Source organism: Dama dama, chromosome 20 (assembly GCF_033118175.1).
Source record: "Dama dama isolate Ldn47 chromosome 20, ASM3311817v1, whole genome shotgun sequence".
NCBI lineage: Eukaryota > Metazoa > Chordata > Mammalia > Artiodactyla > Cervidae > Dama > Dama dama.
In genome coordinates this window covers 27,855,619-27,878,676 of record NC_083700.1, presented here as the reverse complement: position 1 = coordinate 27,878,676, position 23,058 = coordinate 27,855,619, and the positions used below count along the sequence as shown (strand labels likewise).

General features: G+C 45.7%; 1 long non-coding RNA gene across 3 annotated transcripts in view; it reads left to right on the top strand.

Annotated features, from left to right (window-relative positions):
- The first annotated feature begins 8,710 nt into the window (after window positions 1-8,710).
- LOC133040856 (uncharacterized) overlaps window positions 8,711-23,058 on the top strand; it is a 49,701-nt gene continuing 35,353 nt past the window's right edge. For 2 of the 3 annotated variants that reach the window (XR_009689046.1, XR_009689047.1), the window contains exons 1-5: window positions 8,711-9,113; window positions 11,404-11,581; window positions 12,700-12,800; window positions 18,335-18,415; window positions 22,039-22,190. This is a non-coding gene — a long non-coding RNA (uncharacterized LOC133040856). The remainder of the gene's footprint in view (window positions 9,114-11,403; window positions 11,582-12,699; window positions 12,801-18,334; window positions 18,416-22,038; window positions 22,191-23,058) is intronic. The other variant, XR_009689048.1, reaches the window with a different exon arrangement.

The window sequence follows — 23,058 nt, the reverse complement described above, 5'->3', positions numbered from 1 at the left end:
TCGATCTTTGGGTCAGGAAGATCCCCTGGAGAAGGGAATGGCAACCCACTCCAGTATTCCTGCCTGGAGAATTCCATGGACAGAGGAGCCTGGCGGTCTACAGTCCATGGGGTCAAAAAGAGTTGGACATGGCTGGGTGACTAACACACACAAAACGAGTTGCAAGTTTTTAATTTCTTCCCAAAATGACAGACACACAAGGATATCTTGCCAAAGAAATTGTCCCAGAAATCGAGTTTCAGCCTTTACTATTAATGAGTTCTATGGGGTATTTTCTCCCAAAGAATAGACAGCAAATTACTCCCAGCCAGAGTTTCATCGCATACGCGTGAGCTGCGGGGAGAAGCCCAGAGTCTTGGCAGGTCACCTGTTTCAGTTCCTTTATCTCTGGTGCCTGGAGAATCCCAGGACAGAGGACCCAGGTGGGCTACAGTCCACGGGGTCACAAAGAGTCAGACACAACTGAGCGACTAAGGAAGGATCTCTGGTGCCAGCTGGGCACGGTTTTCTAAAGGAAAGGGAACTGACATTCCCGGAGCATGTATGTCGTGCCTTCAGCACTCTTTGGGCTTTAGGTTTATTTCACTTAATCCTCCAAAGCAGATGCAGATAGGTAGATATTGTTCCCACTTTACAGAGGAGGGAAACTGAGGCTTGGAGAGATTCGGGGCTTCCCAGGTGGCTCAGCAATAAAGAATCTGCCTGCCAGTGCTTGCCAGTTGCAGAAATCACAGGTTCGATCCCTGGGTTGAGAAGTTCCCCTGGAGAAGGAAAGGGCAACCCACTCCAGTATTCTTGCCTGGGAAATCCCATGGACAGAGGAGCCTGGTGGGCTACCTATGAAGCAAATAGGTATATATTGTTCCCACTTTACAGAGAAGGAAAACTGAGGGCTGGGGAGATTAGTAGCTCATAAAAGGTGGTTTAGGAAGGAGCACAGGTCTATAAGCCTTGAATCTTTCAACCATATCAAGATGCCTTCCTCCAGAGACATAAAAGCACCCCAGGTTACCACTGGTAGCTTTTACCCAGACTTATTCACCCTAAAGCCTTGAACTCCTGCACCCTCACACCGGCTCACAGAGACTCCTGAATCCACACTTGTGGGCATCCCTGCAGGTATGCTTGTTCCAAAGCAGCATCGAGTTATGGCAGCAACTCACTAGTTTTTCAGCAAACGATGCCCCCTTTCCTCCTGAGCTCCCAGTGAGACCACACTTCCCAGTCTGCCCTGTAAGCTGCAGCTACACTGCTACAGGTCACCTGCAGGCCTGGCCCATATACCCTTCCATGGAGAAGGCCCTCACTCTCTTTCCAGAATCACCTGTGGAATGCAGGAAGAGACTGATGTTGTAGCTTTCCAGGCTCCTCTGTCCATGGGAGTTCCCAGGCAAGAATACTGGAGTGAATTGCCATTTCCTTCTCCATGGGATCTTGCTGACCAGGGATCAAATCTGTATCTCCTACACTGGCAGGCAGATTCTTTACCACTAGGCCACCTGGGAAGCCACAGGAAAAGATGTGTGCATGCTCATTTGCTCAGTCATGTTCAACTCTGTGAACCCCCAGCCTGGAGCCCATCAGGCTCCACGGGTTTCTCCAGGCCAGAATACTGGAGTGGATTGCCATTTCCTCCTCCAGGAGATCTTCCCAACCCAGGGATCTAACCTGCATCTCCTGTATTGGCAGGCAGATTTCTTTACCACTGAGGCACCTGGGAAGCCATAGGAAGAGATAGTAAGGCCCTAAAAGCAATGGTTCTCATCCTTCATCACAAAACGAAATCAGCTCGAGAGCTTTAATGATCTCCACGGCCAGGCTGCTTCCTGGGCCAGTTAAACCAGGAGCACAGGAAATGGAACCCAGCCAGTGGGAGTTGTCAATGTTCTCCTGCCGATTCCTCTTTGCAGCCAAGGTGAAGAAGTGTTGCCCTAGAGTGGTGGTTCTCAGTATGTGTGCATGTCCAACAGCATCAGCATCACCTGGGAATGTGTAAGAAAATGCACATCCTCCAGCCTCACCTTAGACCTGCTGAGTCAGAACTCTGGGGAATCATGTTTTCAGCTCTGCATCTGGTTCTGCTGAACACTGAAGTTTGAGAGCCACTGTCCTCGAGGAAGGAAGCCACGAGACAGCAGGAACCTGGGTCCCAAGTTGCTGTATCAGGAATACCCATGTTGGAGTATGAGTGAGAAACAAACTTTTATTTTGTTAAGCCACTGGTCTGGTAGCTCAATGTTTGCAGAGCTTAAGAGAGAATAGGGAAGAGTTGAAGGTGGGACTAAGCAGTGGTGTGTGAGAGCTGGCTCCTATCAGCTCATTTCATTGATCCATTTTTGGAAATTTTTCAAGCCAGGTGATTTCACATGAGTAGCTTGACACTGGAGGAGACTAGGATATTTACACCATGGAAAATGTCAAATGCCGCAAACCATGGCTTGTTTTCCCAGAAAGCTAGCTGTTAAACATTAACCAGCACATTGTTAGGACCAAGTATCAGCGTGAGACAGCAGCATGGTGCATCCCTCCTGAGCTATAATGAAGCATCAAAAGAAATGCCACCAATGTGTGAGGCTCCCTGGACCAAACCAGCCCTCAGACTTCTCTGGACAAACTCTGTCTTGGCCAAGTCCTTGTATTTAGAGCTTCTGGAGGCTGAGAGACAGGGGCTGCAGGAAGCAGAGGGGATGAATGGTCAAAACTTTCTTACAGATTGAGTGAGTGATAGGTTCAGAGCAGAGTTTCCCGACCTTGGCACTGTCGACATTTGGGGTCAGCACATTCTTGTTTGGGGGGCTATCCTGTGCACTCTAGCTTGTTTAACAATATGCCTGGCCTCTGCCCACTAGCTGCCATTAGTCAGGTACTGCCAAATGTCTCCTGGAGGGCAAAGCCACCCCCAGTTCAGAAGCACTGATTAAGACCTACCTAGAAGAGAAGAGACATGCCAAGGAGTGCTACGCTCAGCATACCATCTCAGCCCCAGAGCAATTTTGAGAAGATGCTGTTGGGGTCAGTTGCAATCACATGCTGGCCTCCTGCCACTGTCCTCAACAAACTCTCTCCCTTGGTTTCCCATCTCCTTGATCAGGCCCTTTCTTCCTCAACAATACCTGTATTCCCGGAGTCTTACTACCACCTTTAGCTCTCGGTTTAGGAGTATCTCTGCAGGTTCCATCCCTTGGTCAGGAAGATCCCCTGGAGAAGGAAATGGCAACCCACTCCAGTATTCTTGCCTGGGAAATCCCATGGGCAGAGGAGCCTGGCGGGTTACAGTCCATGGGATCAACTGAGCAACTAAATAATAACAAGCTGGTGCTCTCAAAGTGCTGCAGGTATGTTCACTTCTCCTCATAACACCAGTGGCCTTGCCCTGTCCCTCAAGACAGTATGATACAGTGATTGAGTGATCGAGGTTCCAATGGCAGGTGGTCCGACCGGACCCTGCCCTGCTGAGCTTTAGCTGTGTGACTTTTGACACATTTCTTAACCTCTCTGAGCCTCCATTTCCTTGACCAAATGGGGAAAGTACTATTTCCTACTTCACAGGGTTGTTTGTGAGAATAACATGAGACAATACTCAACAAGCCTTGGCTACTGTTGTTTAATAAGCAGAGCTTACAGACTGCACCTGGTGTGGCGGACTCTGCACCACGTGCCGGGGATGCACTGCTGCGCAAACCACAACACACAGTCCCACGCCCTGTAACTCCCAGTCCGGGAGAAAGACTGTGCAGTCGGATCTTAACATGTTCTGAAGCAGGCGCCAGGATAGGACTCTCCCCACTCCTGTGGCCCTGTCACCCAACTCCTGTGCTGCAGAAGCTCACAGGAGGAGCCTAACCCAGCCTTAGCAGGGGTGGGTTGGAAGGTGGCTCCTGAAGGAAATCAATGTGGGCACCATACAGATTCTACTGTTTGCCTGCAAACATTCATTCCGTGTCCCCTCCCTGCCTTATCCTTTCACGTCCCAGGCTCCACTGGGAAATCCTGAGTTTTCAGGGCCTTCCTGATGGAACATAAAATATTTCCTCTATTTTCTTTTTCCTTTTATTCTCCAACTTCCATTCCTTTCTTCTGCCTTATAGGTACTGTGTAATTTTATTTCAGCATGTTCTCATAACGCTGGTATTGTTTTCTGAGTGTTCCTTTAAACTTCAATTATGAAAAATCTCTAGGGTACACAAAAGTAGAGATAATATAATAAAGCTCCACACAGCCATGACCCAATTTCGACAACTACCAATATTTTGCCAATTTTGTTTCCTCTATCTTCCACCTTCCATGCTCACTTTTTCCTTCAGGAGTATTTTAAGGCAAATTCTGGACATCATATCATTTCACCCAGAAATATTAATACTTCATTATGTATATCTCCAATAGAAAGTGATCTTTTAAAAACCTCACAACCACCAAGTAGATTTTTTCCCCCAAAAAAACAGTGTTTTTAAGATACACACATGTCGCCATGGGCACCTCTGATTCATCACTTCTAACTGCTGTCAGGGCCTCTGGTGCACCCACACTTGGCCTCTTCCTTCTCTCAGTGATGGACATGGGCTTGTAGACAACTCCCCTCCAGCACAGGTAAAGTTGCAGTGAACATCCTCACCCGTCTCTTGTGGCCTTCGTGAGAACTTGCTTGGGAGCGGAATTGCTGGTCACATGGTATAATGCTGTATTTACATAATCTGACCAAGACCTGCCGTCCAGGAAAGCTACAGTAGTCCTCACGCCTACCGGCAGCATGTGTGGGCTCCCGTGTCCCCACATCCTGTCAGCAACTGGAGTTCCCCAGTTTTCTGTCAATCTAATGGATATAAAAATCTCAGCTTCCCAGGTGGCTCAGTGGATGAGGAATCCACCTGCAATGCAGGAGACGCAGGAGATACCAATTCAATCCCTGGGTTGGGAAGATCCCCTGGAGGAGGGCATGGCGACCCACTCCAGTATTCTTACCTGGAAAATTCCAAGGACAGAGGAGCCTAGCAGGTTTCAGTCCACAGGGTCACAAAGAGTCGGACATGACTGAAGCAACCGGGCATGCAAGCACACAAATCTCACTTGAATACATTTCTTTACTGACATAGTTAGAATATAGTTAATCATTGTATTCTTTAATGATTTTGAGTATTTTGTCATATGTTTCTTAGCTTTTAGTGTTACCTCTTCTATAAACTGCATGTTCATATCTCCTGCCCATTTTTCCCTTAGGGTTGCTCTCTTTTTTCCTGGTTTGTAGGAATTTCTTGTACAGTCTAGAAATTAGTCCCAAGTCAGTTTTCGACATTACAAGCGCCTGTGCCCATTCTGTCACGAGAGCCAGGCTCTCCTTTCTGTGGTGTTCTCTAGCTAGGACACGGAGCTTCTGTAGCCATCTTGCCACCAGCCTGAGGATAAAGCCCTCCTGAAGGCTTGGTGTCCCTGGTGGCAAAGAGGAGCCTGAATCCAAGTGAAGTCTGTATCCTGGGGCCTTGCCCCACTTCTGGATTTCTTCTTAAGTGAAATAAGAAATATTCTTCTTGCCCACACTAGATTGAGCCAGATATAGCCTCTAAGCCAGAGTCTTTCAATTTTCTTTCTTTTTCACGACAATCACCAATATAAATTCATTTCAGACAGGTAGCTGAAACAACAGGTATCTTTATTACATCAGATATACTTGGATGGTCCCTTTCTTTTAATGCTGGGTGTGACCTACTAAATTGAATGGTGTCATGACAAGCGACTAATGGGTCCTGACCTACAGCTTGAAAAATGCTGCTCTAAGGCGCAGTACTCTAAGTTAAGGTGTGAAGGCAAAATAAGCACTAGTCAGGTAAGACAGGGGGCTTCCCAAGTGGTACTAGTGGTAAAGAACCTGCTTGCGAATGCAAGAGACTTGAGAGAAGCAGGTTCCATCCCCGAGTTGGGAAGATCCCCTGGAGAGGGGCTTGGCGACCCTCTGCAGTATTCTTGCCTGAAGAATCCCTTGGACAGAGGAGCTGGGCAGGCTGTAGTCCATGGGATCACAGAGTCGGACACAACTTAGCACGCACACAAGTAAGACTGTGGGCAGGGAGAGTGGCAGTTTCTTCTACAAGGTGCCCAAGGGGAAGGAGCCAATCAGATACCTCCCTCCCCCAAGGATGACCAGAGTGAGCCCTTAATAAGCTTTCACTGATTAGCTGTGGCCCCTCCCACAACCCTCCTCCCCCAACGATACTGTGAGCAGATGAGGCTGGAGCTCTTATCTCACCTCTGCCTGGCCCTCAGGATGCCCCAAAGTCTGCTAATTAGAGATGGCTGGGAGGATTACCAGGGCCCGGTTCTGGCAGCTGTGCCCGGCTCTAAATTCAATAACCAGTGCCCCACAGGGTAAAGGTTCACCTTGATAAGCCCCCAAGACAAAGCAGGGAGACAGACAGGGTTTGTTCTCAACAGAGCCCTCACCCTCTGAATACAGTTTTTGTTTAAGCCCCAAGGCTGGGAACATTCCATGGCCTGGCCAGCTCCCCATCTTCTCAAGGTCAGTCCTTCCTCAGCATTCCTCTTTGGAAACATCTCCCACGGCTGGCCCTGCTCCTGCCCCCTGGCTTCGGGGGCAGTTATGTAACTCTTGAGAAGACCTAGAAATGCAAGCGTACGGTGTCCTCAATTCCCGGCACAGACTGGCTGCTTCACATTTTTAGCTGCTGCCGAGAGACAGGCTTCACACACAAACGAGCATGCACGTACGCATCCCTGACTCACAACCACATTTCTGCCACAAAATTTTTTAAAAATTAAATCTAACATCTGGAGCCATGTAAAGGTGAATGCATAGGACATTTTGTCCCAGTTACTGGAGTGAGAAGGGAGAAGTGAATCCACAAGAACAAGGGGGTGGAGAGGCCTCTGAGGCAGGATCCAGGGAGGCTGTATCATGGTGTCATTGCAACTGCAGAGCCAAGGGGTCTTGCACCGCTGAATTTTGCTCTGAGGACTTGGGTGGGCAACAGGAAGTTTGCAACTGAATTCCCTAACCAAAGCCTGCTAAGCATAGTGCTGAGCTTACCAATTCAGCATGAATGCATTATGTGCTTACAATGAATAAAAGGTTAGTGAAGGAAGCTCGCTTTCATGGGATGGAGGAGAACCTAGAAAACATGTTCTGCAAAAGACTTTATTAGAGCCCCAGAAAATGAAGACACAAAGCATTTTATTTAAAGCAGAGAATATGGGCATATATTTAGAGTAGTTGTGAAGAGCACACTGTTTATAGATCAGCCTATTTCATATTCTGGCTCTGCTGCTTTCTAGCTGTGACGCTTGACAAGTCTCTTAATCTGAGTCTCAGTTTTCCAATATGTAAAATGGACAGAACATTGGGAGAGTGATTTAAAGAATTTAAGAATTAAATGAGATGACAGAGCACTTGAAATGCCTTTCCTTTGAACAATGGAATGAAGATGTCAATTTTCTCTTCTCTGCATGCGTGCTCAGTGGCTCAGTCATGTCTGACTCTTTGCAACCTCCTCGAGTGTAGCCCACCAGGCTCCTCTGTCCATGGGATTATCCTGGCAAGAATACTGGAGTGGGTTGCCATTTCCTTTTCCAGGGGATCTTTCTAGCCCAGGGATGGAACCTGGGTCTCTTGTCTCTCCTATATTGGCAGACGAATTCTTTATCACTGAGCCTCCTGGGTAGCCCTTTCTCTTCGCTAGTACTCTATAAATTCTGATTTACTGCAGACAGGAGGAGGGACTGACCACGGCAGGCCCTTGAGTTGACTATTGCTGGGAAGCTAACCAACCTTGAGGTTATGGGACTTTCACCTGCTGACTTTGAGGGCTACTGCCATTGACGTGTGCTGCACTCACCGTGCTCAACCAGGACAAGCTGTCCTTGTGTTCATTGCCTCAGAGAACAGGTGTGGGAACTGATGGGCGCGGCAAATACAAACAGCAGGCAAGGTGGGGCAGAGAGCAGACACTGATGAGCGTCAAGACTGCCGGCTGCCTGGGCATGGCTGGCTCCCTTCTGGCTCTCAACTCTGGCAGCATCTGCCCTCTCTCTGCCCCACTCCCACCCCCAACTCATGAGAAGCAGGTGCTAAGGGTGGATGTTTCCAATGGTGCCACTTGTGTAGTGAAAAAAGAACTGCTACCATTTTCCAAGGGTTTCTCAGATGGCTCAGTGGTAAAGAACCCGTCAGCCAATGCGGGAGATGTGGGTTCAATCCCTGGGTTGGGAAGATCCCCCAGGGAAGGAAATGGCAACCCACTACAGTATTCTATCTTGGAAAAACCCGTGGACAGAGGAGTCCGCGCGGTTGCAAGAGTCTAACATGACTGAGTGACTAAACAACTACCAATCTCCAAGTCCTAATTAAATGCAGGTTCTGTATGTGTATTTTCTCACTTAATTCTCACAACACACCTATTAACTCCAACTTACAAGCAAGCTATCCCCTGAGAGGCTGTTGCAGACGTCCATTTGTAAGGTGGCTGTAGCAGTAGAGGGAATAATTTATTTTAGCATCAGCTCCTGTGGCTGATGACATAATATAAACAAGATGATATAATCTCGTTTAATCTTTTTAACACTCCAGAAGCATCATCCTTATTCGAGGGTAAAGGGATTTGGGATCTCTTTGAAGAGGCACTGGTCCCTAGCTGGTGCCAGGAGTGTTGACCAGGCACTGTCCCTAACAGGGGTACATTTGGAAACTCCCCTTTAGGCTGGATGCCCACATCGGGCTTCAGTTCAGTTCATTTCAGTCGCTCAGTCTGTCCAACTCTTTGCGACCCCAGGGACATGCCAAGCCTCCCTGTCCATCACCAACTCCCGGAGTTTACCCAAACTCATGCCCATTGAGTCGGTGATGCCATCCAACCATCTCATCCTCTGTCATCCCCTTCTCCTCCCGCCTTCAATCTTTCCCAGCATGAGAGTCTTTTCAAATGAGTCAGCTCTTCGCATCAGGTGGCCAAAGTATCGGAGTTTCAGCTTCAACATCGGGCTTGGGCTGCGATAAATACTCTACATGCATTACCTCATTCAGTCTTCATACGGCCCATGAGGTAGGAAGCCATTTTACAGGTGAAGAAAGCAAGGTCATGAGGCTCTGAGGATGCACCGGAATTGCCCAGGTTGGTCCAACTGCACAGTTAGAATAGCGCTCGGGATGCAAGGATTCAGCTCCGCACTACGGAGGCCGCCGAGGGTCCTGCCGCTGAGCCCAGAGCTTCGCGGCGGCTCCTCCGGGCCCTGGCCGTGGCAGCGGGAAGCTGACCTGAGGTCTCTAAACCCACCCCGCCTTGACCAGAGGGAAGTGCAAAAGGTTTTTTCGGCCAAGAGAGCTCTCCGCGCACCGGGCTCTCGCGTCCCCCGCCAGGGCTCCTGCGCCGCCATCTGACCTTGGTCGCGCCGCTAGAGAATCTCCCATCCGCGCTCTGGGAGACGTACTGGAAACCGACCGGCGGCAGAGTTCCGTCTACTTCTGCACCAGGCTTAAAACCTTAGTGCAGCAAAGAAGCATTCCAGGCATCATAGTCTTTGAAACTACTGAGCACAATAAAATGAGTTTAAGAGCTCGTATAATTCTACCACCAAGCAAATCATTGTTGCCATGGGCGTATATTTTCGTTCATTCTATTTCTATGAATTTTTACATAGCTGTGATAAAATGCACCTACAAGAATTGTTTTCACTTTTGTAACATAAATATTTTTGTTATGTTATTGCAGACTCTTTCCAACTATAATTTTTAATGAAAGGATATTTTTTTCATTGGGTGCATATGATAGTATTTACCTGAGCATTTTCCAAATGTTTATCATTCAAATGGTTTCCAGAGTTACATTGTTAAGAATTATTTTGTGATAAACATCTTTGTGTACAAAGTCCTCTCAGTATTTAGATTACTTTCCTTAGGTTATATGCCTGTATGCCTGCTCAGTCGTTCAGTCCTGTCCAACTCTTTGTGACCCATGGACTATAGCCCACCAGGCTCCCCTGTCCTTGGGATTCTCCAGGCAAGAATACTGGAGTGGGTTGTCACTTGCTACTTCAGAGGATCTTCCCAACCCAGGGATGGAACCTGTGTCTCCTGTGTCTGGAGAATTACTAGGTCAGAGGGTATGAATGTTTATAAGGGTTTTTTTCAGTATTATTGCCAAATGGATTTGCATGGGAGCCTTGCGGACGGTTTTGACCCTTGGAATATAGCACTTATATCCTTTAAAAACACTTTATATCCTATGAAGCACAAGCTGGAATCGAGTTTGCTGGGAGAAATATCAATAACCTCAGATACACAGATGACACCACCCTTATGGCAGAAAGCAAAGAACTAAGGAGCCTCTTAGTGAAAGTGAAAGAGGAGAGTGAAAAAGTTGGCTTAAAACTCAACATTCAGAAAACTAAGTCATGGCATCCAGTCCCATCACTTCATGGCAAATAGATGCAAAAACAATGGAAACAGTGAGAAACTTTATTTTCTTGGGCTCCAGAATCACTGCAGATGGTGACTGCAGCCATGAAATTAAAAGACAGTTGCTCCTTGGAAGAAAAGCTATGACCAACCTAGATAGCATATTAAAAAGCAGAGACATTACTTCGTCAACAAAGGTCCATCTATTCAAAGCTATGGTTTTTCCAGTAGTCATGTGTGGATGTGAGGGTTGGACTATAAAGAAAGTTGGGTGCTGAAAAAGTGATGCTTTTGAACTGTGGTGTTGGAGGAGACTCTTGAGAGTCTCTTGGACTGCAAGGAGACCCAACCAGTCCATCCTAAAGGAAATCAATCCTGAACATTCATTGGAAGAACTGATGCTGAAGCTGAAACTCCAATACTTTGGCCACCTGATGTGAAGAACTGCCTCATTTGAAAAGACCCTGATGCTGGGAAAGATTGAAGGCAGGAGGAGAAGGGGATGACAGAGGATGAGATGGTTGGATGGCATCACTGACTCAATGGACATGAGTTTGAGCAAGCTGTGGGAGCTGGTGATGGACAGAGAAGCCCGGCATGCTACAGTCCAGGGGGTCACAAAGAGTCAGACACGACTGAGCGACTGAACTGAACTGATATCCTTAATTTTCTTTTATGCAAATTTCTAAAATATACTTCCACTGAGACGTAGTCATCCTTTGTGAATGTCTAGATTTAGATCAGAGTCAGTGTTCAAAATCTGTGCCCTAATGGTGGGCCTTCAGGCATTAGTAAGTTAGGGAGATTCTTTGGAGTTTGGAGGGTTTTTCTGATGACCCTGAGCAACTGGCCTCCTATCTTGCCCATGTGTAAGACTAATATTGACCCCCAACCGCTACAGAGAGTTTTAAAGGAGGCCAAGAGTCACAAGGCAGATGGAAGAGAGTTCACTTAGAAATAATTCATGAATCCACAGACTATAGATAACCATACACTTCCTCTTACAGATGAGAAGATAACAGAGAGTAATGACATGTGATGCTACGGTAATGCCCCCAAACAGCTATATGTGCACCACCCACCAAAGCCTATCAATACTGCTGAATTGACTCTGCTGATAGAGTGCATATTTCTGGGGTGAGAGATAAAGAAGCCACGCCCGGAACAGCATCATGCTTACTCTGTGTAAGCCTACTTGTTGTCCGGAATCTTTTGGCCAGTGTCACCACCATTCATTCTGACATTTCTAGTAATGAGTGGGAAGTAATCTTGCAGGGATTGAGGTACTGGGAGGCAATGAGACACATCCCTCTGAATCAATTCTTTGCCTGGATGGGCAAATCCGTACATCTCTTTCTACACACTTTCTCCATGTTCTGGACTGTCCCCTATACCCAATGCTTGGAGGGCCCCCTCTGGGTCACTGAAACCCACCCCACGCTTGAGTTCTTAATCTAGGTGTAGTGGGCTTTGTGATGCCCTGCTCTAGAACTGATGGGTTTATCCCCTAACTGCTGGGAGTGTCTAGCAGGTAGCCATAGGCTGTCAGTCTTTTCTAGGAAGTCTCTCTACAGAGTGAGAGGTCTTATCAAAGTCACCCCTTTTCCAGGACTGTCTCTCACCACAGCTTAAAATTCCATAGGAGCTCAGCTGTGGCCTTTGCTGAAACTGCTTTGAAGCCCAACTTTTCTCCCTGCCCAAACCGTCTTTCTTACTTCCCTTCCCTACCCTTCCCTTCCAAAGGTGTTGATCCCAAGAGCACTCCCTAATAAATGTCCTACATGGAAATCTCCATCATCTGGGGGAATCCAACCTGTGACTTCAATCCCACATGAAATACTTGATATTCTCAAATTCTCTCTTTAATTAACATTGGTGAGCAATAATATGGGGGGATAAGTCATAAATCAAAATAGTCTGATTCATGTCTCTGTAGCTTCTTTTGTGTTACTTTTTCTGTGTGATCTCTTTTCTGATCCTCCCACAACCTGTTGTACTTTGACACCTATTTCTAGGTGTGGTAGACAGAATAAGAGCCCCAAAGATGGCTATGCGCTAATACCCAGAACCTGTGAATGTGTTAATTACATGGCAAAGGGGAATGAAGATTGAAGATGGAATTAATACTTGGGCAGATCGTTAATTGGGTGATCTGAAAACAGAAAAGTAATATTGTACTGAATGTAATCACAAGGATCTTTAAAGTGGAATAGGGGGTCAGAAGAAGAGAGTCAGAGTACAATATGACTACAGACGCGGGTCAGAAAGATACCATATGAAAAGTACTCATGTCACCATAACAGGCTCTGAAGATGAAGGAAGAGGCACAAGCCAAGGAATACAGATGGCCTGAAGAAATGGGAAAAGATAAGGAAATGGTTTCTCCCCTGGAGCACCCTGAAAGGTACGCAGCCATGTCAGCACCTTATTTTTAGCCCAGTGAGGCCTGTCAGATTTCCAGCCTAAAAACTGTAAAGTTGTCCCAGTTTAAAACATTAAATTAGTAGTAATTTGTTACTGCAGTGATGGGAAACTACTACACTAAGCAACTCCACTTCTTTCCTGATCCCTGATCACTAAAGGGGGTCACTGTTAAGGAGCCCTCAGCGGGAACAATGAGAAGAAAGCAGTTGGTACAATTCTTGCATGAATTACCCTTAGTGCTTGTTATAGACTGAATGTTTGAGATCCCCCCACCTCCCTTCATATATTGAAATCCTAGTCCCCAATGTGATGGTATTTGGCGGTGGGGCCTTTGGGAGGTTTTTAAGTTATGAAGGTAGAGCCCAGCCCTCATGAATGGGATTAGTGTTCTTATAAAAGAGATCCCACAGAGACATCTCTCATCCTCTTCCTGTCATGTGAGGGTCTGAGCAAGATGGCAGTCTGCAAGCCTCACCAGAACCTGACCATGCTGGTACCCTGACCTTGAACTTCCAGCCTCCAAAACTGTGAGAAACAAAGCCACTCATTTTATGGCACTTTGTTATAGCAGCCCAAACTGATTAAGAGAGTGTTCTGGGAGTTCCCTGGTGGTCCAGTGGTTAAGACTTCAAGCTTCCAATGTAATGGGCCTGAGTTCGATCCTTGGTCAGGAAACTATGACCCCATGTGCTGCACTGTGCAGCTAAAAAAAAAAAAAAAGAAAAGAAAAGAAAAAGCATTCTTGTCTTGCTGCTATAATCCAAGGAGAGAGATTCTAGTATTTCTCTATAACCTACCTTCTTGGAATGAAATAGTAATACTAAATCTGAGAATTTTGACAGTAGAAGAGAGTGTAAAGTGGCTCAGTGGTAAAGAATCTGCCTGGAGGACATGGAAGCAACCTAGATACCCATCAGCAGACGAATGGATAAGAAAGCTGTGGTACATATACACAATGGAATATTACTCAGCCATTAAAAAGAATGCATTTGAATCAGTTCTAATGAGGTGGATGAAACTGGAGCCTATTATACAGAGCAAAGTAAATCAGAAAGAAAAACATCAATACAGTATATTAATGCATATATATGGAATTTAGAAAGATGGTAATGATGACCCTATATGCGAGACAGCAAAAGAGATGTAAAGAACAGACTTTTGGACTCTGGGAGAAGGTGAGGGTGGGATGATTTGAGAGAATAGCACTGAAACATGTATATTATCATATGTGAAATAGATCAGCAGTCCAGGTTTGATGCATGAGACAGGATGCTCAGGGCTGGTGCACTGGGATGACCCAGAGGGATGGGGTGGGGAGGGGGGTGGGAGGGGGGTTCAGGATGGGGACACATGTACACCCATGGCAGATTCATGGGAATGTATGGCAAAAACCACCACAATATTGTAAAGTAATTAGCCTCCAATTAAAATAAATTAAAAAAAATCTGCCTGGAATGCAAGAGATGTGGGTTTAATCCCTGGATCGGAAAGATCCCCTGGAAAAGGAAATGACAGCCCACTCCAGTATTCTTGCCTGGGAAATCCCATGGACAGAGGAGCCTGGCAAGCTACAGTCCACGAGGTCACAAGAATTGGACATGACTTAGCAACTAAACCAAAACCAATATCCAAGATAGGTAAAAGTGGAACTGTTAAGATTGAAGTCCAAGTTTCCTTTTCTTTTCACTCCCCCGAGGGGCTCCAGAAATGAGGGTAAAGTTTTAAAACCACAGACCTAAATCACTGGGCCTTTGGGCTGGAGAGCAGCAGAGCAAAAATGAGAACTCAGATCTGAAGCCTAAGTGGAGAAATAGATTCTGAACCCTTCTCAGAATGCTTTTCATGGACAGACTTTCCTTGATTCCTGCAGTCAGTGAGATTTATGTAGCAGAACATCTGTGGATTTCCTATAGGCAGATCTACTTTTTTCATTAGCATGGTTTGGTTTATTTTTTATTTCGTTGTTATGTACTGGGTCGTCCCACCTATAGCCACTATATACATGGGACAGGGAGCTGACTACATGGTGTGATTCATGTGGCAACAGAAGTACCAACTGACTCCAACCTCTCTCCCCACCAACCCTCAAATATGCCTTAACACTCCACCCTGGGAGTCATTAAGACATTGCATCAGGAAGGCTCCCTTCACAATTCAATTACCATGTGTCATTCATTGAGTCTAAGGCTCAACTAGTGCCATATGTAAACATCTTTATTAAAATCAGGATTAAATCTCTAGAGTCTTGCAGGTATGATTTTTTTTTTTTTCCTCAATGGCATGCAGACTAATGGAGCATCTTGCAATCAATGACATCTTAGATTTGAATAAACCTGGAATGGGACTTGGGAAGATGAGAAACAAATCAAGTCATTGGTACCCTTGAAGGCTGAAGCAGAGATCAGATTCCACAGAGAACAAACTTCAGAGAGGAACTTAGTTAAGGGAGAGAAGAACAGGGAAGGCTCTATGTGTATAAATAGGAGTCTGTGTGCATCTGTGTGCACATGTGTATGCAAGGTAGAGCCTCCAGAGAGTGCAGAAGGGTCTGAGCAACCAAGAACAACCATGAGAGGGAAGGGAGTGGGACACGAGAGTGTTCCCTAACACTCTATAAAATTTCTATCCTGACATAAGAAATTAAGTAAATTAATATCTTCATTTGTTCTTAGAAGTAAATAAAATTCCAAAATGATTCATAGGGTTTATGTTACAAATGACATTCCTTATGTCAGAGCCTGTAAGTAGTCAAGTAAGTATCAAATATACAATCGCAAGCATAAATCTTACTCAATCATTCTATGAAATAAACACTTGTCATTTCTGTGTACTGGCTAAAGACTAGACGACAGCTAATGTCACCAATAAAGAGTAACAATTAGTTGACTGGGTTTCTATTTGCTCTTCCAGTTCAGAGGCAGAGAGTCCTCTGCCTTAGAGTTTACAGCCCCCGAGTATTTGCCATTCCCAGGATGACATTTAAGATCTAAAACACAAAAATATACTTTTGAAGTCACAGACGTACTTTCATTAACTAATACTTATGATTAAGACAGAAGTTTGTTTTTTAAAACCATTTTGTTTGGGAACAGAAGGAGAAACCCAAATTGTAATTCAGGGACTTGTTATTTTGTCTTCCCTGCTGCAAAAATTAGCTATCACTTGGTGTCTGGCCAAGGCCATGAAGTACCACTTTGCTTGCCTTTCATTATAAATTTGGAGATGTGTTCCCCTGGAAAACAAATTGGCACCAACACATAATAAAATTCTGTGCAAGAGGACAACAGACCTTTGAAAATCACACAGAGGAAAAACAACAGTTTTCTGCTAAAAGATTCATCGTGTTACTCTCTGCAATTCACCAATATGGATGCAAATGGCTGGAATATTTTTATGTTTGGCAGAAAAGCATAAAGGTCTAAAGAAGAAATATCATGATGGCTTAACTGAACAGAACGTAACGAACCGAACATCTCTCAGCTTTAGCACCATTGCCTGTCCTTACAGCACACTCAGCGCTACACAAACCCTGTTCCCAGGGCGCTCTGCAGAAGCTGTAGCATTTCACAATGTACTCTCTAATCTGAGGGAAGGTACAGGGAGATACGAAGATGCAGAAGTGACCACTAAACATAGCCCTAAGTGAACAAATGGGCTGAGGAAGCTGAAAATTCTGCAGGCAGTTTCCATCTGTGAACTCAGTTCCCTGAGTTTCAAACTTGTTACTGGTGAGTTACCAGATGCTGAGTTTCTGCAGAGCAAGCCCACCCAGTTAGAAAAACACCAGCAGACACTTCCTGAGGGCATATTATTGGCAAGACCTTGCACTGAGCACCAAGGAGGATACAAATTGGCATCACCTTCCCTTATTGTCCACAACAGGCAGATGGAGTGGTGCTGTCACCCAGCCACAGAGGATCGCAGGCTGGGGTGGGAGTCACAGAGGAGGGGGAGATGTGTTCTGACGCTGGACCGCAGGAGGAAAGCAAACAGTGTAGGAACACATGGTCAGTGGAGAGAGGTGTGTTTGGTCCAGAACTTGAAGGAGGAGTGGGATTTTAACAGGTAATGATGGGGAAAGGACATCAGGGCAGAGGAAACGATATGAACAAATGGATGAAGACCAGGAAACACAGGGGTGTTGGCAGGAAGGGCGAGCTGCTTGGATTGACAATGATGGGAAAAGGGAGGCTGGGGCTGGATTGTGATGGGCAACCCAGATGCCCCTTGCCTCTAGTCCCATGCTTCAAAGACAAAGCGGAGGGAGGAACAAATGCCTATGGTTGCCTGGTTTTCTAGCCATTAGGGAAGTCATGGCCCTGTGTGTGGTCTGACCTCATGCATCGCCCTTCGTCTTCAGGGACGAAGGGTTTGTTGTGATCTAGCAGGCACTGCAACAAGCCTGCTTGGAGCCAGGCCATCCCGTGGACCACCAGTGGACAATGAGGTCAGAGGCCAGCCAACTGAGTGATGCTCCTACAAAGCCCCTTGCCCTGCCCTACAATCTGAAGCTGGGTTCTCAGAGGCAGAACCCCGTTCACCCCTGCACCATAATTAAGTTTAGAACATTTTATCACCCCTCAAAGAAGTTCTCCTCCCCTTAGGCATCACTTTCTAACTCTTCCTATTACCTCCTCAAGCCTAGGCAACTGCTAATCTACCTTCTGTCTATAAAAATCTACAGAGATTTTCCTATTCTGGGCATTGTATATAAATGGAATCATACAATAAGTGAGAAATTTTGTCTCATTCTTTCACTTAGCATAATGTCTTCAAGATTCATCCATTTTCTGTGTTATTAGTACATTGTTCCTTTTTATGGCCCAGTAATATTCCATTGTGGATATACTACATTTTGCCTATGCATTCAACACTTGTAGGACATTTGGATTGTTACAATTTTTGGCTGTGATGAATAATAATGTTGCTATGCCTACTCACATACAAGTTTTTGTATGGACGTGTGTTTTCAATTATCTTGGGTATATACGAAGGAGTAAAATTGCTGAATCTTTTTAGTCATTTTAATTTCTCCTGGCAACTAACATGAATTAATACCTATTGAATATTCGTTGAAAAATGAATGAATAAAAGCATCTCATTCTCTTATAAGTTATTGTCATGTTGCTACAAAATATACCAAATTTCAGAACAACTTGTGTGAAAGTTGTTCAGTCATGTCCGATTCTTTGAGACCCCGTGGACTGTACAGTCCATGGAATTCTCCAGGCCAGAATACTAGAATGGGTAGCCTTTCCCTTCTCCAGGAGACCTTCCCAACCCAGGTCTCCCACATTGCAGGCAGGTTCCTTACCAGCTGAGCCACAAGGGACGCCCAAGAATACTGGACTGGGTAGCCTTTCCCTTCTCCAGGGGATCTTCCTGACCCAGGAGTCGAACCAGGGTCTCCTGCATGGCAGGCAGATTCTTTACCCACTGAGCTATCAGGGAAGCCCCTTAACAACAACTACCGGTAGTTAAACCTGATCACGGTTCTCTTCTTGGCTTATTTAGATTGAGGTAAACCTGAGGTCCATCAGCTCGCCTGCCCCAGCCCTTCTTGGGAAACTGAGAAACCTGGAGTGTGTGGGCAAGGTAAGCGTGCACCTCCCCAACTCACTCAGAAAGCAAAGGCTTTTATCTTGACTCTCTAGAACCTCAGGGCAGTGAAAACCCCACAGTCTGGCTGATTCAGTCCAGGAGAAGGAACAGCCAGGAGCCCATCAGACAAGATGGGGCTTCACAGGGATGGCTCTGGGCTGCAGAACAGGGCAGGGGGGTGGGGCAGGAGGAAAGAGGGGTTGCGTTCTGCTGACTCACCCATCTATGCAATGCTTGGCAAGGAGTACAGGCCTGAAGGCCTCAATGTAAGCGTATCTGAGGGGCAGGAACGGAGAGGTGGCCTGGGGCGCATGCATCCCGTATGCACTTATTCCGAAGAGCGTGTTGCTCCTAATCTGAGTGTATTGTGAATAATAAAGAGCCACACGGGGATCTGGAACTCTCCTCCTGAAGTCAGATGCCTCCGCATCTGAGCCTCTGCCTCCGCACATACCTCCGGCACCACCCACGCTCCTGCCCTCAGCCAACAGTACAAGCACAGAGCCAACTGCTTCGGCAGCCAAAACCCAGCTTCGTGAAGGGCAGTGGGCAGGTGGGCAGGTGGGCAGGTGCCCTCCCAGCTGGTGCTAGGCCGAGCCATGCTCTCCAGGGGGGTGCCCTACGCCCACCCAGGTCAGGCTCATCACAGATGGTCTCCGAGCCAAGACAGCCACACCAGGGTGCGCTGGTCTGAGCAGAGTCACAGCGGGCGGCTTGAGTATCTAGGAGAGAAGCTGAAGCAATCACCTCTTTCCACCCAGGCAGTCTGCTCACCCCTTCCCATCTCCTCTTGGCTTCTTGACTGCTCTTCAAGGCCCAGCTGCCTGCAGGCAGCAACTTGCCTCATCACTGCTGGACTCACAGACATGTATGCCCGCCCTCCTTTTTCCCTCTTGTCTTATGCTTTGATGGGGTCTCTTCTCCACAGTAAAATGAAAATACTTAAATGCAAATGAAAACACTTAAAATGAAAATGAAATTTCTTTTTCCATAACAGCTTTCTTGAAATCTTCAGGACACAGTCCATGACTCAGAAATCAGCAGAAATATTTTCTCCGCCTCATGAAATCATATTCATAGCTAACATCATATCCACAAGCCTGGCCCTAACTCAGAGCCTCCCTGGATATTTAACATGTAGCTAATATTCCAGGCAGAAATAGTATGTAAATGTTTTATTTTAAAAACAACACTTGCTCTAAGATTCTGCACTTCTACTGCAGGGGCAAGGGTTTAATCTCTGGTGGGGGAACTAAGATCCTACGTGTTACACAGCAAGGCCAAAACAAAAAAAAAAAGTTAAAAAGTAAAAGAATGAAAACAACGCATGTTCAATGCAGAAAATAAGAAAATCACACCCAAAGAAATAAAAACTGTCTATAGCCTACACTCAGAAGTAACTCCTGCGAAATGTTACTATGTAACCTCCTGCTATTTTTCTATTTACGTTTATTACTTTTTTAAAGATTGTCATCATAATGTACATATTGTTTTATAACCTGCTTAACATATTGTGCAAGGAGATCAAACCAGTCAATCCTAAAGGAAATCAACCCTGAATATTCATTGGAAGGACTGATGCTGAAGCTGAAACTCGGATACTTTGGCCACCTGATGTGAAGAACTGACTCATTGGAAAAGACGCTGATGCTGGGAAAGATTGAAGACAGGAGGAGAAGGGAACAACAGAGAATGAAATCGTTGGATGGTATCACCAACTCGATGGATATGAGCTCTGGGAGTTGGTGATGGACAGGGAAACCGGGTGTGCTGCAGTCCATGGGGTCGCAGAGTTGGATATGACTGAGCGACTGAACCGAACTAAACTTACTAAGAATACATCAAAATGCCATGAGATAAATTTTTGCAATTTCAATGGCTTGTATGTATAATATTCTATCACATGGACTTAATATATTTTATTCAATCAATACCCAATTGTTCCTTCTATTGACAAATTTCAATTTGTAAATTAATAAATGATGTCATGATAAGAAGATTCTTGAGAGTCCCTTGGACAGCAAGGAGATCAAACCAGGCAATCCTAAAGGAAATCAACCCTGAATATTCACTGGAAGGACTGATGCTGAAGCTCCAATACTGTGGCCACATGATGCAAAGAACATTGGAAAAGACCCCGATGTAAGGAAAGATTGAGGGCAGGAGGAGAACAAGGCAACAGAGGATAGGATAGTTGGATGTCATCACTGACTTAATGGACATGAATTTGAGCAAACTCTGGGAGATAGTGAAGGACAGGGAAGCCTGGTGTGCTGCAGTTCATGGGGTCGCAAAGAGTCGGACACAACTTAGTGACTGAACAACAGCTAAACGATAAATAATCTTGTACGGAAATATTTTTGCACATTCCTGAATATTTTCTTCAGATACATGCCTAGAAAGGACCGAAACTTATGAACATTTTAAAAGTTTCTTTAATTCATTGCGTAATTGCCCCCGAGGAGGGTTGGTAATTGCCCCCGAGGAGGGTTGTATCAACTTATACTTGTGTTGGATTTGTTTACAACAATTTGTAAAAACCTTGACTTCTGATTGGAAGCTTCAAAGAACAAAGAGAAGACAAGGACTGCAATGAGCAGACCCAGTGACATAGAAAGGCAGAGTAAGAAAAACTGATACAACAGGCATATTGCTGGGTGGAGCAGAAAGGCATGGGTTCACCAAGGTAACTCTATTCATCAAGAAAATGTCACACCACAGCACACACTCCTACTCCTAGCATCCCCTGCTTCAAAAGGCAGGCAAGTATGTAACACATTATTTATGTATTTATTTGGCCGTACTGGGTCTTCGGACAGCACTCTAGCTTCTCTTGCTGTGGAGCGTAGGCTCTAGGGCACAAGCTCAGTAGTTGTGGCCCATGGACCTTTGTTGCTCTGTGGTATATGGGATCTTAGTTCCCTGAGCAGGGATTAAACCTGTGTCCCCTTCTAAGGTGGGATTCCTAAACTTCTAAGGTGGATTCCTAACCACTGGACCACCAGGGAAGTCCCTGTAATGCATTTTAGAAAGAGTTCCTTCCAAAGCCTTCACCAAAGTGAGTGGCTGCACCATGGAGCAAGGAGACCTTACATCAGAAGACTTAAAGCCCACCTCCCCTGCAAACCCACAGAAACACATCGAGTCAGTTGTCTTCTCTGGCCCTCCTTTCTCTGGCCCTCAGTTTCCTCAGTCTGGAATTAAGAAGAATATTAGAACCCACTCAGTGGGGTGCATCAAACAAGATCAAGTATGTCAATGTGCCTTGTGAACGGTCACGTGCTGACTTCAATCGCTAAGACCAGGAGCTTGAAGGAATACGTTTCTGTTCTGTTGAGCCCAAGGGATAATTCCCTGGAGATGAGGGGAAAACCAGAGTGTGGCTGCCAATGCCTCCTGTTCCCGCAGCACCTGAGAACACCCAAGCTTCCCACTTGCACCTTTGTTCAACATAGAGGAGACTGCATAAGATCCAATTTCTGTGAGTCACAGGAGGAGAAAGGAAAGGTCTTTTCCTATTTAAATTCCAGTCCACCACGGTTTACGCTACACATGGCCAACTCAATGCTTTTCATGGTCCTCCATGTCATGGGAATTTCACTGTTCTATATTTGCAGGAAGCTTAATTGGCTCCACTGCTGGAGGATCTGCCATTTTCCTCTGCATTCGTGGCAGGCCTCGGAGGAGAAGCTGGAAATAATAATGTCCCAAGGTGAAATGAGGTGACATGCTGGAAATAGTTTGGAAGAGGATAAAGTGCTGTACAGAGGTGAGCTCTAATCCTCATTCAGTTGTGATGGGAGGACGAGTTATGCAGGACAGCCTGGGGAGCAGAATGTCAGGAAACATGAATTTTGGGGCAGGGATGATGTTGCATCGTGGCTTTGTCCCCCACTAATGCATGACCTTGGGCATGTTATTAATGTTTAATCCATCAAAGCCTCATTTCTCCTCTTCATGACATTTTTTTGAGCCTCTGAAATTGTCCTCTTTATCATGTGTTTGTTGTCAGCCTCTCCCCACTAGAAGCTAGGCTTCTAATGAGTAAAGGGGTATATTTGGTCTTGTTCACGGATAGATCCCTAAGACAAAGAAGAGTGTCTAGACTTCCAAGGTCTTTGTTGAATAAATGAGTGATTCTAGCATCCCCTTAGGACACTGTCACTAGGGATTCTGCTTTGTCCCTGTCCCTCTAACCACTTCAAGGGCAGCTCGATACTCTACCCACAATAAGCATGACAAGTCAGGGGTGTCAGTGGCGAAAAGACAGGAAAGGAGGAGGACCACTGGAAGAAGAATTTACCTACATGAGTACAACAGCATCTTCCTTTAGGAAATGACCCACTCCTTTCTTTCAAAAAGTGTAACTACTAAAAAGATTGTGATTTTAGCATGTCTTAAGTCCCCATGGGCAGTAATTACTCCTAAAAAGGACTATTAACTTGAATTGTAAAACACTCCTTGTCTTTGAAGTACATACACTAATAAAGATCATTTTCCTATCTCTACCCCGCCCCCCAAAATGTTATTGAATAACTCAAAGCCAGAAATCACCATACAGGCCAACCTGTTGATTAAATGAAAAGAAGAGAAGCTGGCTTGAGTGAATGTGTATTGAGAGTCATCTACCTGCCAAG